The following is an 18,730-nucleotide window of genomic DNA, read 5'->3' on the forward strand; positions in this document are numbered from 1 at the left end:
GTTTCAACAGCAACTTTACACAAGAATGCAGCTTTTTCCAGGATACCTTGCACAAAGAAGACTGAAAAGAAAGGACTTTTGTGTCCCATTCTCTTTCCTATCTTTTGGGAAGCGTCCTGAAATGTTGGAAGAGAAAGAAAATAGTGTCTTGTGGAATTGAGAAATTCAGTTAGAATCCACCTGTTCTTTTAATTTTTGAAGCTACATGCACATGACAGAAGAATCTGACTTGTGTGTCAGTGAGATAGCTTGAGAGCTTGCTGAAGTTGTACATTTAATGGGTTTTTTTCATGAAAGGAAAAAAGCTTTTATTTTTGGCATCTGTCTTGTATGGTAGAGCTGGATCAGATTCATAAAATGATTTTATCTGTTTTCTTGCCTGCAAATGATCCTGGGAGTTTGACATAAATTTTTAGTATTTGTATGTACATTAAAATGCCCTTCTAAGTAATACCATTTGTATTTGTTAAGCTCTGTGTTGAAGCATTCTCTGATCACGCTGGTACAGATTTGAAAGCATAGTATTGAGATCTTGAGAGGAAGTTGTGGATTTTGTTGAACTCCTAAACTCTTGAGAGACATCATCTAAGCAATTCGTGTAGTGCTTTCAAGTGAAAGTACAGACTGCTATTCACTGATACCTTAAAAGGTTTGGCTCAGGAAATAATGTCAACAGCTGCTCCTTTTACCCATTCTTTCCTAATATATGTTGTTACTCTTGAATCAGCCAATTACATTTCATTTCTGGGATTGCACAGACTCTAATTTTCTTGCTAACTTCTCCCTTCACCATAGGTACAGAGTAACCTGATCAAGTACATGTGAAATGTAGAAAGATACTCTGTACAATTCCAACTTGTCCAACCTCCTTAACTAAAAAAGGAAAAATATAATTAATTTCTTTTTTCTAATAGCTACTGTAGACCAAAATCGCTTTTATAAGAATGTTATGCACAAGGTCCTTCCACACCCACTTGGTTTCTATCATTCAGTATAGTAAAAATAGTAAGTAGTCTTTCTTTTACTGCCTTACAGTTTTGCCATAGAAATGTTGCTTCTGACAAATTTAAGCATGATATAGGCTCTGTATCATAGGTGCCTGGTGATTAATCACCACCATATATTTCTGCCCACTTTCTCACAGATGATCTGGAAACACTTCTGAATATTTCTGTGGAAGAAGATGTAAGACCTGAAAATAGTTTGTTTTGCAGCTGTCTGATTATGTATGTTGAAAAATTGACCTAGGTTTATTTTTCCCTTTTGAAAAGGCTGTTGATTTTGATGTGTGGCAATTCAAAGAGAGGAATCTGAATATTTTCCAACAGATACTGTTTCTGTTTGCTCTCAGAGGAACCAATACAAAATTTGGTGGGATGTTCCCCAAATGTTTAAACATAAAATACTTAGTTAAGTGGACAAAAAGTTAATGTAGAGCTATTCATAAAATGGCATTGAAAGGTTGAATATTTCAATGTAATCTAACTAAATGTTTTGGGATTTTCTGTTTAAAATTACTTCCTGAAAATGAGTGTTTGAGAACAAAAAAATGAAAAAATGGCTTGTGTCATCATCATTGTCTGAAGATAATTTCAGAAATGTAAGTTTGCACAATTCTGAAGACAGAGTCCTTAGGTTGTATAGCAAGTGAAGTAAGTCTGTACTTGTGTTAAATCCCTCTTTGTAAAAAACAAGCAAACAACAAAAAAAAAAAAAACAACCAACTTTTGCATTTACCTAGAGGTCACTGTTTGAAACTTCTGTGTAATGTAAATGTTGCAAAATATCGCATCCCGTGGCCCAGAGTTCATCTCTTAGTGTGATGTTCCTGTAGTTTTAATTCCAACTTCTCTGTGCTGCTCATCTAAGACTTAGCATGATGTATTCCATGAAAACTAGGTATTTATTGAATAAAAATGTAACTGAAGGAATAATAAAATGTGGGGTTTGAACACGGTGCTATTGCACCTAATTCAGAAGTCACTTTGGCCTTCTTTTTCTCGTTTGTTAAATTGTGAAAAAGTATACAGTTAATGATATTAAAATGTCTGATTCAGAAGTGCTGTGTCAGCACCAGGTTAGTGGTAATTGTGGTATCTTTTACTATATAAATTAATGGTTACATTAGCATTTATGTAATACATTCAGACAAAGATATCTTATGAAAAATCATGTTGAAAGCTTGTGTCTCTGGAAGTTTAGATAATGAACTGATGTTCAAAGTATAAATGAAGACTGGTTATGGAGTGTTATTTTCCAGGTGCACTTAAAATAAACATGCTTTCTGGGACAATGGGTTTGAGAATTATAGGGCAGTCAGTTTAGCAATCCACGAATTCAGGAATATATCTTTTTCTTTTTTCTTTCTTCTAGATGAAGAAAAATTTTACTAAATCTGTTTTAAAAAAAAAAAAAAAATCATTGTGAAACTGTGGTATTGTAGCTGCTGCATATTTGCTCCACAAAGCTTAAATTGCAGACATGGGCATGTTAGGATCAGTGAAGGAGTATAACTCTACATTAACTTGATTTCATGATTAAACTAACCAAAATGGTCTTGACAAATAAGCAACAGGTAATTTTATGCTGTTTTTTATAGGATTTTATGTTAAGCTTAGAGGAAAGAAGAGTTATGGCAAGTTGTGCTTATCTCACTAGTAAGTTAGTAAAAATGGATTTAAGTGCTGTTAGTTGGCCACTTCAAAATTGCTCGTTTTAAGGAGTATCTTCTAGATAGTTAGCTGTAGTTATGTTAAGCAGCATAAGAAGGATGTGTGGATTATTACAAGAATTTTTAGATAGTAATTATTTGAACTGTCGCTAAAATTCACGTGATACTGAAAAGTATGTTATTCCGACCTGTTTTGCCAAGTTCAGGATACTTTTCTATATTACATATACTACCTTCAGATTCTGCATAAAGCAATTTATTGTAAAACTAATCTGTAATTTCTGTGGCTTTTTGAGATTAGGGAGGGGATCAGCAAATGTGAATGTAATTATTACATAAATGGATATTTCATTTCTAAAGCATGTTCTTTACTGTCATGTACATATAGTAAGATGCTTCAGTTTTTCATGAGATGAGGGTTTTTCTGTTGCTTCTTCATGAAAAAGGTACAAATGGTGTTTTTTCAAATGTCAAGAATTATTCCTTCCTTCTGCGTGGTTACTAGTAACCTCATCCTAAGTTATCAGACCACGAGAGAGATTAAAAACTTGGAAATTTATAAAAGTGTCAAAAGCAAGCATAGTTAAGTTAGAGGGTAAAAATGTCAAGTGAAGTTCTTACTTATTAAATGCACTGGTATGCTCTATTTCACCATCAAGGATACATTAATCAATTTTTTGAGTGAGTGTATTTTGACCCGAAACTGAGTTACGATGTATTTCCAAAGCTAAAGTTGAGAGAATTTAACTTTCATATATCTTAAATGTAACTTGTGAGCTCTTAACAGTTGTATTTAAAAAGATGGAAGAGATTTCATCACTTCAGTTGATAAATGTTGAAATATGGGATCTTTAAGTCAGACCCAGGGCCTCTTGAGTCAGTTAGAACTCCATGTTCTTGGTGATCTTGGATTTGATCCTGGAGATGTCTGTGGGATATTTTTATGTCCGTGAAGGTGTTGCCATATGAACTCAGACTGTGATGATCCCTCTGTGTTTTTGCAGAGTGGCAGCATGAGTTTTCTTTGACTATTTGGAATGTGTTTCTAGGTCTTGAGGTGCTTTAGGAAATGTTCCAGTCATACTTTCTCACACGGATGGGATGTACAGTGGTGAAGATTACTCAGATATTGGGGTAGCTCACAAGAACTTAGTATATATGGCTATCTGAAGAAACAGCAGCTAATAAACTAGCTTCCCATATTTTCATTTTACTTTCATTTCCTCAGGAAGCATCTGACTAGAGAATTCCATTGACTGAGAAGTAGAAACCTGCCCATTTCCAAAGCCTGGAGAGAAAGTAAGAGGTTTGACTACAGTTCTGATTAAAAACTACCATGCTGGCCTGAACTACTGTATTTCCAGATACTGCTGTCTTGTGTACAGACATGGTTCTTGATGTTTGATTTGCAGGCTAGGAGATGTTTTATGAACACTCTCTGATCAGCTGCGTAATGGAAATAAATATGTTTTTCTATAGGGCTTAATAATTGGCTTAAAGAAAAAAAAGTAATCCATCTTCCCTTGCAGAAATCTTTATACACCTTGATCAATCACTTGCTAGTTTTTATTCAGTAAGATAAATAAAATGCATTGTAAAGCCATTGCAAGATGGGTCCTGTGTAGTCAGATAACTCTTAAAGCCATAGTTGGTCAAAAGTGCTGTATGTTGTGTGGCTGTGATCACAGACCTTTTACAGAACAAGGCTGTCATTAAGAATTTTTCAGTATAAAATATTATACAGCAGAAACAAAGGGAAGAAGCTGAAAGGATACAGAGATTGTAATGATTGTTTATGCTGTGGTGCTGGAATGGAAAACCCATGCAGATTTCTGTGTACACAAATCTTGCTTCCATCTGCCATCACCTCAGTGCTGTAGCACATTAGAAGGTGAAATTATCCAAGCTGTTGTTCTGTCAGAAATGCTAAAAATCACAGGCATGATTTTAGTTTTTACTGTAGAAGTGATTCAGGGAATAGTTCTCAAAGTGTTCTGGAATGGCTTGTGAAACAAATCTAGACCCAACCTCAGAAACTCTTCTAGAAACATTTCTGAAATCGACTCTAGATAAGTTTCTTGGGTTGGTGCTGTCGGTGAGAAATGTTTCCAGAAGTGGCTCTAGAAGTGATTGTGGCGATAAGGCTGAGAGTTGGGTCTAGCAGCTTATTGTAATGTTTCTCAAATTGACACTTAGTGGGGTTCTAGACATAGTTCTGGAGATGAATCCAGAAATGAGCCAGCTGCTGCCTGTGGGACTGATTCTGGAACTGGCTCTAGGTGCTGTTCTAGAGCCAATTCCAGAAGTATTTCTAGCCATTTCTGGTGAAAGCTATTTACTGTGCATAGCTGCAAATAGTTGTGTGTTTGTGTTGCAGAACACTGATAGAAGGCTCTTTATTTGCTACTGTTGAAAGTCTGTAGGATCTAAGAGGGCTTCCAGAGCAGTGCATCCTAACCTGTGTGGTGATTTCACATTCTGACTTTAAAATGGATTTCTGAACTATCCTTGGTAGTGACAACCAACAAGATGAGCTTTCTTCAAGTTTTTCACCCAAAGGACAATAATGAACTTTTTGAAAGTTAATTGTAGTCGTGCATTTATTAACACCGTGGATTATACCATTTCTAATATAGGGGAAGATGTGAAGTTTGACTTAAAAGGGTATTTTATAAGTTTTATAACAGAAATAGTTTAAGTGTTGTATCCTCTTGAACATTTTAGAGACTTTTTTTCAGAAAAGAACTGGGCAACACTGGACAAGACTGACAGCTGCCACATCCTTAGAACCAAAAAGGACAAGCACATTTTGTTTGGGCTCTATTACTATCAACCTTACCATTTGGAAATGGTATAAACTCTACCCGTGTCTGAATCTGCACATTCATGTTTCATAAAGGAGCATCTCTTCCAAACTGCTAGAATACAGTAGATTGCACAACAAAAGCCTCTTTAGATCTAGAAATTATTTCACTACAGAAATCATAACCAAAGATCATTTTCACTTCCACTTCAAGCAGCTGTTCTCTCTTTGCTAGCCTCATGAAATACGCGTTAAGGTAACAGTGTACCCCATATATTTAAGAACATTTGTAGCAGTATGTTGCCTCATCTCCCCAAGCCAGTTGCCTATGGCTTTTGATGTTTAGAGATGGAACATTCATTGCAACCTTCCTTACAATGAGTCTGTTCTGGTTCATGTGAAAATCAACATCCTTTTTTGTGTTGCTGCCTGACAGGATGCTACAATACTATTAGCATTTGCAAAGGGTTTGCTCCGTCTAATAGTGCAACCCCCAGATCACAGGCTGCTCAGTTTGTGTTTCTCTATTATGTGAAAGACACAAAGAAGCTGAAGGCTGGCAAAGGCCTGTCAAATCTTGTAATGTAGCGAGCGACCCCAGAGCTTCATTCTGCTTTATATCATCCCTTGTTCCCCATCCCACCCCTTTCCTTGAATGGGCTCTGAGGTAGGTAAATGAATTCAGCGGTATGGTAGGCGGATGATTCCTTTCTGACCTCATTCCTGTACCATTTGTTTCCAGGCTTGTTGGAGGGAAATGGACATATCTGAACCTTTTGTTTCAAATAATTTTCTTGCAGGTTGGGGAGTTAATGCAGACCTTGTCTGAACTCACCCGAGCGGAAAGTGTTCTGGGTACAAGTCGTGACACGCTTGGTCCCTTGGAATTGCCAGATTAAAGGAGAAAGCAGTGAACTGGAATTCTTTCACATTTGGCATCGCTTAAACACCTGGACACCTTTTTTTTTTTTTTTTTTTCCAGTGTGCATGTGTGTATATCCTCTCTCATGCCTTGAAACATCTGTTTTAAGAGCAGACAAGAAGCAAACAAAGAACAACCTTTGAACAGCCCAGTGTTAGGTGGTTTAGTTGGGAAGAAGTTGAGACTGAGGCAAAAGCTGAGTACAGCATACACTGAATGACAATGGATTGCAAAGGAGTATTTCAGTCCTATGTCTGAAATTGGCAGAGCACGGCTTAGGTTTGAAGAGAGTCATGTGGTTTTGTTTAGGGATTGATCTTGGATCATGTGTCTGATGGGAAGGAAATCAGTGGTTTCCCACATACCAAGACTGACTCTTAGGAGCAATGAGGCCTTTCATACTAGAGTTGCCAGAGCTGTGCATCCTTGAAGATACTTTTGTAGAAGGAAGACTGGAGGAATGTGACCAGTAGCAAAATGTGAGGTGGGAACACCACCATAGCTATCCTGCATAGTTGTAAGTTTGCCCTCTGCTGTCAATGCCATGATGTTTGGAGGGTTGTTCTTACCTCTTGAGTAATGGACCCCTAAGGTATGATTTTACATTTCAGATGCTGCAAGGTATCAAACATAACACAAAAATGCTGCTCCCTCATAAGTAAACCACAACAGGAACCAATCTATGTTATTTCACTGTCAGTATTCATGAAGGTGTTCTAAGAGAAATGTTCTGGGTAACTTGAACTGCCACAGCAGCATGCATCTGGGAGGAAAATGGGAGATGCACAACAATCTGCATCTGCTTAGCCCAGTAGAAATCTAGTGAGAGGCCTGTTTATCATTTGGGCTCATCCCTTTGTGTTGCGTGTATGCTTTACAGAAGACTTCCACAAGCCAAAGCAGACATTGGGACAAATCTGCAAGAACATCAGGCCTCAGAGTTGGTATGAAAGACACAGACATAAAGGGAATGAAAGAGGATGATCATACCCCAGGTAAGGGTGTTGCCTTAAATGTAGATATATTAAAAATATTACGTTTGTGGACTGTAACTTGAGTGTACAGACATAAGGGATATCTTCTATCATATTGATGCCTATGCATGTTAACGTATTTTCTGCATGCACTTACAGAACTAGATGATAATTACATGTTATGAAGTAAATACTATTAAGCTTGAAAAGCAAGCTTCCATAAACCGCACAGATTCAAGGCACCCCCAAAACAAACTGCTCATGCTTATTTGTGATTCCTCTGTGGTATGTTTGTATATCTCAGGTGGAAGATGAGTTAATCTAACAGTTGTAATTTCAAACCCACCTAACCTGAAAGCTATTTGCATGTCCAAATTATTTTGTTGTTTAGGTCTAATTATGAACTAAATACTTCATCCAAATAGAAGAGCTTCCCTGCTCCACCCTCCAGATTTCTTGCTAAAACACTTCATGCTTTCACAGGGTTCCAGCACTAATGATGTATCACTTCGTGTGAGGCCTTGCCTACTTTCTCACAAGCAAGATCAGCATGAATAGTAACTGTATAAGACCCTTTTAAAAACTATATAAATAACTAAAAATTTAAAACATTTTCCACCAATTACCAGGAAGGCAATGCTATCCCTTTTGTTGTTACCATAGCACCTCTGCTCTAACCAGTGGACGAAACATTGATTTTTATCATGACTTTTATCTAGCAGCTCTGATCAATTAGATCTTTTTGCAAGGAACCTTTTTTTAGGCTATTAAATGTTTGTTTCATGGCCCAAGATCGGTTGCGACTGGATACTATTGCCATAAGGAAAATAAGAGCTTCCCGTTTAAAAAGGCCCTTTTCCCTCCTGTCAGTTTATGCATCGTCCATCCCTTCATCTGGAGGAGATAACACTTCCCTTCTCAGTAAAAGAAAATAATTTTCCACTGCCTGATGCCTGAAAATTAGAATTCAGCAAGACTTGTGGAAGCCATAGGTTATCTCGTGAAGGTTTATCTGCTTTGTTACATGTTTTTACACACCCTGTTTGCTTTTCCTGCCTGCACAATCTCCTTCCCTGTCCTCTTCTGCCCTATTGGCATGTAAATTACGCCCACACCAGGTGACATTCTCTGGCCTGTGATGTGCTGAAGGTCAGATTAGAAGCTTACAATAGTGCCGTCTGGCTTGAAAAATACACGGTGTAGTTCACACTACTGCTCACGTCCCTTTTCAGTTTTGTTTCTGATGTCTTGGTTTTAACTACAAGTGTGTAGCACATTTTATAAATATACCTGTATCTCAGCGTATATACTATGTATGCATATGTATGCAATGAAAAAAATGTGCTGACTACCTCGGAAATAGTGACTTGCTGACTGGTCTCTGCATAGTCCAGAACAGAATTTATTTAAGTATCTAATCTAGTCTGAAAGACAAATGCTATTAGTCGGTGAGTAACAGAGAAGAAACATTGGAGAGTGGTTTGTGGCAAGAGGCTGTTTTCATGTGGAAACAAGGGAATATTATACCACTTGCTGAAGCTTAGAGCAACTCCCGGATCCTCGTTGAAATTAAGCTTTGTGATGAAAAGGCTTGTAGCCTGTTGGACCAAGAGATGGGGATTATAAGAATATTCATGACTCCTGAGAATCAGCAGGTGAGACCTAATGCACGCATTTGCCCCTCACCCCTTTCCCCAGCTCATCCTTTTGGTAAACAGTACATAAAGGCTGGGTTCCCAGAGTGACTGAACTCAGTTCCTGATCTTTTTTTTTTTTTCTCCTCTTTTTTCCCCTCTATTCTTTATAAAAAAGATTGCAGTGTTTTTGCCACTTGTCCCAAGCAGAAGCACGGACTCTCCTTTTCATTTCTAAAGAGTAACTGTGTGGCCAAACCAGAAGTCTTGTGACATTACTTAAGAAAGCAGAATGGTATCTTAGCATCCGAGGCCTCTTTTAAAATGTAAAGAAAAGCCTTTCTGAGAGCTTGGATAAGCTGGAGAGGAATCTCTGTGACATATGTGCATTGTCTTAGGAAAACATGGGTTGAAGCCAACTGGTGAGCTTCTGCCTTTAATATACTAGGTATTTGTCATGCCTGTTTTGGCATCCTTACTAGTTAGTAAGCACCCAATATGTAGAGTCCATGCAGTTAGAAGCAGTTGCAGTACGTGATTGATGCAGGACACTTACAGGAGAGTGAGTGGCAGCGGATCTCTGTGGAAGGTAGATTCCTTGGGCAAGATGGGGAGAAGTATTTTGCCAGCTTTTCCCAAGTAAACCACAAAGGCACAGTCTACAGTAGGCTTCACCAATCAAGCTTTTGCAAAACTGTTTCACTGTAGTATGGACAAAGGATTCTCATGAATGCTGATCCTTTCCTGATTCTGACAGACTTTACCTGCAGGCATGAAGTTGCCTGTTCAGTGTGGTAGGGTAGGGATGATTGTCAGCTCTTTAGCTGAAGGCTGAGCATTGTCAGCCCTTTGAGGCCTGAAACAGTGCCTGCAAGAAACAGAGGAGAACACACTTGATTTTTGCTTTAACTCAATGTTGTTGCATCCTTTTTTTTCTGCAGAAGTGTTAGGGTCAGTACTGTTTGTTCTGTCCTGTGATCTAGCACAAGCCCATTCTACAGGCTTGTAGTTCTCCTGTACATGGATTGCAGCTGCAGATCAGTAATAAAGTGATTTGGCAGTGGGAGGTGTCACACAGAATGCAAGGGAAGGACACTTAGGCTGCTGTCAAGAGTCTGTGCCACTTACCCAGAATTGTATGCAACTGGAGTACTAATCCTGCCTACATCTGCCCTGGTATAAGGCAAGGGCAGGTGCCTTCCCAGGTCCCGCTGCCTTCCCAGCAGGGATGGCCAGCTGAAGCCTTTCTGGCTGTGCTGTGACACAGGTGACTGAACAAAATTATGGTTTGGTAGACATGTACACCGTGCCAACATTTGCTGTAGCCTAAAGCTTGCAGAACATCTGTCGATGAAGCCACAGCCATCATTCTGCATTAAGGGGAAGGTAACTTTTTTTTTGAGGTTTTCAGCCTTTCCAGGAAAGGATGTTTACAGCATTTTAAATGCCCCTTGAAATTTCAGTCTGCAAGAGTAGTAGTGCCTGGCTCTGACAAAACTGTTGTTACACTTGGTTTGAAAGTGTTTCAACATAAGGACGCTTGTTTGTTGTATCCTGGCGACAGCATCTGAACGAGATTTCAACAGTTTTCTTGTTAATCTGAATGTAACTCAATAGCACTTAGTTTTGTGACTGGTATTTAGTCCCAAACAATTGAAACTGAACTGCTGTCTGCTCAATATAGTTTTTCTAATAACTGATGCATCTAGGTCAACAAACTGACAGGCATTGCTCATTTTACTGCTTGGCAAATATTGAACTAAAGTCTTCAGCACTGTAACACTGTTGACAATTGCAGGATAATGGCATTGTCCTCTTTTGTTACCATGAAGTGCATCTTCGCATCCGATTCTAGCATAACACACTCTGTAAACAACAAGGGATGTTGTGATCTGGAGGCCCAAGTGTTTGCTCTGACAATATAAACTTACTGCCTGCTCTCTGAAACCAAACATCCTGTCTCTGCCATGGTTACTTCAAACTGATGCTGAAACAAGCCACTTTCTTCCTGAAAACACTGGAGGGCAATGGCATGGCTGCTGTTCAGGGAGCTCTTTTCTCTTTTGGAAAGCTGTCTGTACCACCCTCCTTTATTATGCTGCAGGTCTATGTTGAGGAGTCCAGACTAGGCTTCAAGAGTCTGAAAGTGAAGAATACTTGGCAGAAAAAACCCACTGTGGATTAGTACAGTTAACGTTAGTCCCTCTGGAAAGGAAATGCTATGTTGCAAGCCCACTACTATCAGTTCTTTCTTTTCCATGACAGCGTGTTAGAAGAGGCAAAATGGTTATGAGCCAAAATGCAGCTGACAAATTCCATCGCATACATCCTGTTACTTGAGCAGAGCACTGCTCCTTGGCTCTTCCTTGTCCTCTCCAACCTCCCCATGACTTCTGTGAAGGTCCAGTGTCACCTGAGTTCCAGCCTCCATAGTTTCAGTTCATGGTCTCTCCCTTCTGCTTCACTAGCACCTCTGGCTCATTTGTTTGCTAATGTGAGTCATCCCTCTGGGTCAGACTGGAGTAATTCAGCTGTGTGCGATTCAGTGGGGACATGCCCCAGAAGAATGGTGTCATTAACAAAGATCTCTTTGCATGCTACCTTTGGTCTTTGTTCACTACAGCTTTGTTATTTATTTCATATTTAGGTCAAGGATGAAGATTCCTTTGCTTCACATCTCCAATTTCACCTACAGTTTGTTTTGCGTGTGAACTGCATGAAAACTTTATTTAGGCCAGTTTGCAAGCTAAAATGGTAGAGAACCTAAATCACAATGAATCTGTTTGAAAAGTGTCCAGCTGCACATCTGCAGTTATGATATTACATATGAAACATTAACTCAAACACTGTTAGGAGGTGAATCTGCAAGAAAGAGAGCCTTTGCAAACAGTTGGGCCCTGCTTCTCTAGACTGGTGCCCACCACCTTGCAGGATTGGACCCCTCGACAGATGTATTAAAAAATTAATCCACAGCTTTTTATACTCTCAGTAGACACACAAATAGGTATAGCGTGTGCTTTTTATTGCCTTTTTAGGTTGAACTAATCTTGCTTCCTTTTCCTTTGTGTCTCAGAAAAAAACAGCTTTGCCTTTGAGGTTAATGCAGTCACATGCTAAAAAAGTCTAAGGTCAAAGAAATAGGAAGAGGCCAGCATGGATTTCACCATCGGGTGCTGAGATGGGACAAGTCCTATGATCTACTGTTCACATTTTGCCATGTTGTAGCCTTGTTTTGGGTAATTCAAAGCTGAAGGGAGTGGAAGATTGGATTATAATTGTGTTCCCAGCAAAAAAGGAGAGGCAAAGCTCCATACTTCAGGAAAATACCACTGTAATTCTTCCTATATTAGTTCAGAAGGGCTCGTTGATCATGAGGCTGGAAGCTTTTGTGGCTGATGTCAAGTGACTGCTTTTGGGGATGATTCACCTATTGTCTATAAGGTTCCTTTTACCAAAAAGCAGCTGCTGAAGCCTCTATTTCCCCTAAACAAAACTGTCTTGAACTTCCAAGGGAGAACAAGGCGTTCACTGTGCCGGCCTTGACTAAAATCCCAGCCAGGAGGAAGTCAGACCTGTTTCTCGGTTTCGCAAAAGCAAGCTTTTCCAGGCTCCCCCTCAATGCCCCCAGCAATAGCTGTGAAGTGGACAAAGACAGTTAGCAGCCATCAGCCCTGTGCCTCTGCATCCCATAAAGCTTCAGTTTTTTTGCATCTACCTGCAAATGTGGATGGCAGAAGTGGCTGTTGTTCTGGCTGAGCCAGCCAAAGTTGTGTACAGCAGAAGCTGATTTGCCAGCCACTACCCAGTTCAGGGGGTTGGGTTTTTCACATGTTCAAAGGTGATACTATCCCTTTTTCAACAATAAGCTCAGCTCTTGTGATTTTTGCTTCTGGGTGATATATATCCTTATGCACTCTGTGGTAGGAATGAGGCTTGCAAGTAAACTTGCAGGTTCTGGCTTCCCTTCTGAAGGAAGCAGTTCCCAGAAAGGCTCAGCCAGACCTCGTGGGCTATTCAGGGTGAAGGAGGTGGGAGCAGGGCAGGGACACAGCCTGGTGCTTCAGTAGGAGATGGTAGTTCCTGGGGGCAAGGGAATGGCAGCCTCTGAAGGAACACGTTGGACTCTGTGTGAGGCAGCACCGTCCAGCTTGTCTGCTAGCAGGAGCTCATCAGGCCAAATACAGCTGGCGTCAGCCCTCCACCCTGTTAAGGCTTTGGAGTAGGACTTTGGATGGTAACAAACTACCATTCCTGTACAGACAGACCTCTGGATGCTGTTATAAAACAAAGTCAAGAACATTTTATATTGCCATTTATTTTGTCTATTTATTTAAAATGTTTGGTGTGTGGCCTGCTCGGCCGCTGCATACATGTATATGACAACCTGGGACTACCCGTATCGATGAGCAACAGTTCATTATCTTTGGTCCTTCAGAAACTGTTGGCTTCAAATGTGTTCTTCAAAATAATCCAGAACTGTATCTTAACCCTAAAAAAGCCAATATTTTGTTAAGAAAATATTTTGAGAACTAGGCTTTCTCCTAATAAATCTGAAGTCCACTTCCTAAGCAAAGAAGCTCTAGAGATTCTTAGCATTTTCTGTATTTAATAGCAACAATGAAATCATTTGGGATCAGACAACTAGCATAAGAAATTTTATTATGAACAGGTACATGTTGGTAATGTTTTTTCAGCCACTGATAATCAGGAATTTATAATGGGAAAGAACCAAGCAGTCTTTACTCTAAGTAGCCTCCATCAACTCCACCTCAGAGAAAGTGGAAATGTGTATTAAGCCATATTCAGAGTGTCTTGTAAGCTTCAACTTGGAACTGCTGGCTGTACTGGTTGTTACCTGCACAGTTGATTTTAGGATGAGAAGTAGCTAGAAATCCCTGAATAAGACCTGTTCTCTATCAAAAATATTCATTCATGGACATCCAAAATGTATGGCAGGAGGGTTTTTCCAGAATTTGTCAGGTTCCTTGGGCCTGATAAATTTACAATAAATGCTAATGTGAAAATTGCCTTCTTTAAGGAAATACTGAACAAAGGCTTCAGTGTGACCTGAACTAAATATTTCCTAGAGGTTCCCAACATCTGATCCTAGACGTTATCAGAAACACTGCTCAAGCGCAGCAAAGTAAAACCACAACTCCTTTCCAACAGCCAGGGAGAAACAGGTTTGTATGGAGCAGAGGAGCTGCCTCGGGCAGACAGACCTGCAGAGAGAAGAGAATAGGCATGGTATGCCACACTGCACACTCACATAGGGCTATTCTGGACCTCAACAAAGCCCTGGAAGAAACTATTGTGGTTTAATTGTGCAAACCCACGTGGCTGATGAGAAATACAAGGCTGGCTTTTTTGCTTATTCAAATTCTAAAACCAGTGCTTTGGTATGGCCTTTTTCTCTGGATATGCCTCACCATTGAAGTATTCTGTGTCTGAAATCCCCTTTCTCTGCGTCCTTCTGGAAATAGCTTTCCTGTATGTAAGGCTTAATTTAGAGTCAAAAGACAAAAGGATCCCCTTGGAATCACATCACGTTAGATGACAGAAGACAGAGGGGGTGTGCGAAGTCTAAGTCAAAAACCTTTTGGGAGAACTATGGCATAAATTCCCAAGTGTTTGTGGAATTCCTCTTCTTTTCAGTAATTTTGCCACCATTCAGGTTTTCAGGTCCCCCAGAATGTCATTCCTGTTATGTTTTGCTTGGTCATCACAGGGATTCCACAGCGTTGTGAAGTTTGCTAGCAATTACTCTAATAAAGAACAAGGGCAGAATTAACTCTGAAAAGATTGTCCCAGTCAAACACCCGCATGCAAAACTGAGGGGTTTAGGTGATAATACAGAGAAGAGGGTTGGCCAGCTAGCTGTGAATTTTTCAAGCAAACATTTTCAAGGTAACACACATCGGTTTCATTTATAATAAGCTGGAAACAGACCTGTTAGGTCTAAGATGCTCCTGAGGTAGGTGTTGGCTTGGTCAGCATTAGAGAGATTCTGAGATATAATGCACACTGATGATCATCATGGTTTTTTCTGTCAACATTAATCTTGGATTTTCAAGGTTGTTCGATATTGCTTGAGTGGGGGTCCTCTGACTTAAGTGAAGTTTTCCTGCTGTTTGTTTCTACTGATACTGGAAATCAAGGGAGTTCAGTGATCCTTGGCATTAAGTTTTTGTGCTTTTTCTTGTTTGATTGTTTGTTTTTACAAGGCCATTTTCCAGTGCAAGGTAAATACTTCATAAAGTATTTTTTTATTTTAGATTTCTTCCTTATTTTCTTACAACAGATTGTCTTGTGCAATTTAGAGACATCAGGGAACAAATAAAAATCCATTACCTGCTTGTAAGCAGTTTGTTACAAGGGTTTCAATTCCTGCTGCTTGGTATTTCTAGGTGGTAAGATCAGAATGGGTCACTGTGATCATCTGCACCAAACTTCTAACTTCTGGCTGGACTAAAAGAGACCTGCAGTAAAGAAACATTGAGGGCTGATTTAACAATCCTCTGTGATGGATCTTGTCACCAGGTAAATTTGCTGAGCTTATTAAAGTCATTGATAAATACTACCACCCTACTTTGACTAAGTTTGCGCTGTCGCTTCCAGCACGGAGATCTCATTCTGCCTTTTATCTGCTGAATTAGGAGCTGTCTTGAATTGGATGTGTTCCTCCAGAGTGTTAATTATGACTTGGAGCTTAGTAATTCTGTTCCCTCCTTGCCTAAGCAAAGGTATTGAAGCTGGGTTTCTGAGCACTCTCCCAGCTTCAGCCAGAATACTTTGTGCTGTTGCTTTTCAATGATCAAGTATTCTGTGCCCGCAGAGATGGTACCCTGCTTTGCTGATGGAAACTAAGAGTGGCTGAATGAACCAAACATGCAAATAGAGCTCAGCAATCCTGGCTGCTGCCCCTCCGCTACCTGACCCCAGGCCCAAGATCCTGGTCTGGAACTGGATCATGGGTTTACATCTATTGTGGCCATATCTGGCTGGCTGCCATCCCTTGTGGGATAGACAGTGCAGTGGGCATTCCCAAAGGCTGATGAGGTCTTTGGTGCAGTCAAAAAATCCTTGTTTAGAGCTAAGGATTCCCCAGAGTCCCACCCTGGTCATCTGAGGGTGACTGGCAGGTGCACCCTTTTCATCTTTGACTTTTTCAACCCAACTTGCGGGGTCTGGCAGAACTTTAGATCACTTCGCTTTTCGTTTAGCATTAGCACAGTTGAAGGAAGAAAGTTTACGCCTGGAAACAGTTGGTCGAGGTCTGAAAGTAGAAAATATTAAATCCAGGCATGGAGAGCTTTTAAAAGAGCAGGAATTTCATGGAAATAAAAACAGTCTAGTCCATTAAGTTCCTCTCATGGACTTTTATGAGGACAATTATTAATACTGTTGAAAATTATACTCGTGAAACATGTGTTAATGGGAGCTGTGCTGGCTGCTGCCAGAAAAACTACAACCTTTACAGCTCATTTGGAGACAGAAATATTCAATGAAGTAGCCTACAGGGTGCAAAGGTTTGCGTGGTGCAGGCTTAGACTAACTTAACATATGCCCTCTGTAGCCCTGGTATTGTCCAAAACCTAATGCCTATAATAAAAGAGAGAAAAATTGGACCCCAAGTGGCAAGGATTGTAAGCCCTTGGAATTCTCCTAATCAGAGATATTCAGCTATTTTTAGTTTATAATGTTTAGTCAAATAGCAACAATGATTTTTCTTCTTTTTTCCAACTCAGCTGCACGGTATGTTGGAGGGGGTCTTGATGGCCTGTGACCTTGCCTTTATCTGTTGGTCTGTCACCACTGGTCTTCAAAGTGCAGCTTAAAGGATCTGAGGCTTCTGTGTGGCCTTGATGTGATCTGCTTTCCTGGTAAAGTTTTTCATTAACGGGTGCTTTTTTAAGCTGGCTGGATCTTGCTTTGCTTGCTCTGTGGGATGCTGCTGGCTCTGGGGCTCTCCTGACCCCCGCAACCAGGTTTAATAACCCTGCATGGCCTGTATTTGCAAGCTTTGTGTGCGTGGTGGATGCTGCTTCTGCATGGTGGATGCTGCTTCCTGCCCCATCGAACAGGTTCTTTCTTTTCTCCTCCTGCCTTCAAAATCTCCATCAAAGGCTCTCACAAGAGGAAATATTTTTTGAAGTACAGTGACTGAGCAACAAGCCCATCCCTCTGCACAGTGCTTACCTACCTGCTAATGGTACTGCCCTTCCGTCCAGCCTGGATTCCTATCGCTGCTGTGTCAGCCTGACATTTCTTTTCCTCTGAATCTTAAGAGAGAAAACACACCTAACAAAAGGGCCGTCATGCTGCATCAGACCACTGGTCCGAGTAGCCTGCTATCCTGTCTCCAACATTTGCCAGCAGCACATGCCTAGGGTGGAGTGAAAAACAGGACAAGTGTGCGTGATACTCCGGTGTGGTCTGCCAGCAACTCATGCTTTGGGAGCTTTATGAGCCAGAGCTGTTGTCTATGTATTCAATATAACTTAATGGAGTTTTCTTCTATGTCCAGAGGCTTTTTTCCAGCAGAATTTTAACCTCTCTCCTGTCCTTTGTATTTAACAAAGGACAAAAATCCATTCTGAGGACATGTGGTTCATTTATGTGATCCCTGCATTTGAGTGGCTTTTTGTGGACACCTGGAAGCAATTGTTGGTGAGGCTAAAAGACCTGTCTCAGTCACCAAAGGAAAAGCTGTTTGTTTATACATCCATGTCTAGAGCAAAGGAGTTAGGTGCCCCTGTGCAAAATGACTGGAAGGGCTGAGTGTGAAAAAAACCCTGTGGTGGGGTTTGGGAGACACTGGCCTTTCACTGACGTAGCAGATAGGACCAGCTAGTTCCTCCCAGTTAGAGGATTACCACGCTGTTCTACGGTATGTTCTTGCAAAGGGACTTTCTCACTCTGGTTTTGCTGCAGCACACAGATAGACAGCCAGTCCTGTGTATTTTGGACATCAATAGACATGTGGGACAGCAGGGAATGATCAACTGGTGTCTCTGCTCAGCAGGTTCCCCAGGAAGTAGGCTTCTTTACTTAGACTGCATTCGGTCACAGCCAGTTGGGGATCCCACAGAGCACTTCTGGAGAAGTTCAGACTGGTCACTATGCATTGATGTAGGGAGATGCAGCTCCTACCTGTGAAAGAGCATGCTAGGGCCCCTGTTATTGGAGACCTGACCACTGAGACACAGCAGCTTTTTTCCCCCAATTCCAGCAAAGGGTCTGACAAACACTAAACCCAAGGGATGAGAAGGAGGACACCTCCAAAGTGTTTGGTTTGCTTTAGAGCAGTTTGTGTAAGGGGCAGGCCAGAGCAATTACCAGCATGCAACAAGATGCCTGCTATGTTCATTGGAGTGTGTTTCTTTACTATGTGTCAATACAAACCTAGAGCCATTTTTCAGAGTTTGCCAATGGCTATAATTGAAAAGGCATGAATTGCCCTCAAGAGATTCCCCACTGCTCTGCATTATTATCTGCTGGATGGCAGCTCTATAGGCCATGTATCATTTTTTTCAAATAACCAGTTAATTACTAAATAAAACAACCCAGCTTTCAAGCTGATTAGCCTAGATTAATGACCAGCAGCATGTTTCACTCTCCTCAACAATTTATCATGGAAAAGAACTATGTCTTTAATGATTTAGGTACCTGGTCTATTGAGGCTTGCTCCAATCTGTACAGCCTCCAATTTGATTTAATTGCTCT

At 40.5% G+C, this 18,730-nt stretch overlaps 1 protein-coding gene and 1 long non-coding RNA gene across 9 annotated transcripts in view; both read left to right on the forward strand.

The window, feature by feature from the left end:
- OPA1 (OPA1 mitochondrial dynamin like GTPase) overlaps window positions 1-1,983 on the forward strand; it is a 56,525-nt gene extending 54,542 nt beyond the window's left edge. For all 8 annotated transcript variants that reach the window (XM_074877461.1, XM_074877463.1, XM_074877466.1 and 5 more), the window contains one exon: window positions 11-1,983. The gene's annotated coding sequence lies outside the window, so the exon portion shown is untranslated. The remainder of the gene's footprint in view (window positions 1-10) is intronic.
- A 4,980-nt stretch (window positions 1,984-6,963) lies between these two features.
- On the forward strand, window positions 6,964-17,293 carry LOC141947263 (uncharacterized). Its single transcript, XR_012630062.1, has 3 exons — window positions 6,964-7,391; window positions 15,412-15,544; window positions 16,753-17,293. It is a non-coding gene; the product is annotated as an uncharacterized LOC141947263 (long non-coding RNA).
- The last annotated feature ends 1,437 nt before the right edge of the window (window positions 17,294-18,730 follow it).

This window comes from Strix uralensis, chromosome 9 (assembly GCF_047716275.1).
Source record: "Strix uralensis isolate ZFMK-TIS-50842 chromosome 9, bStrUra1, whole genome shotgun sequence".
Taxonomy (NCBI): Eukaryota; Metazoa; Chordata; class Aves; order Strigiformes; family Strigidae; genus Strix; species Strix uralensis.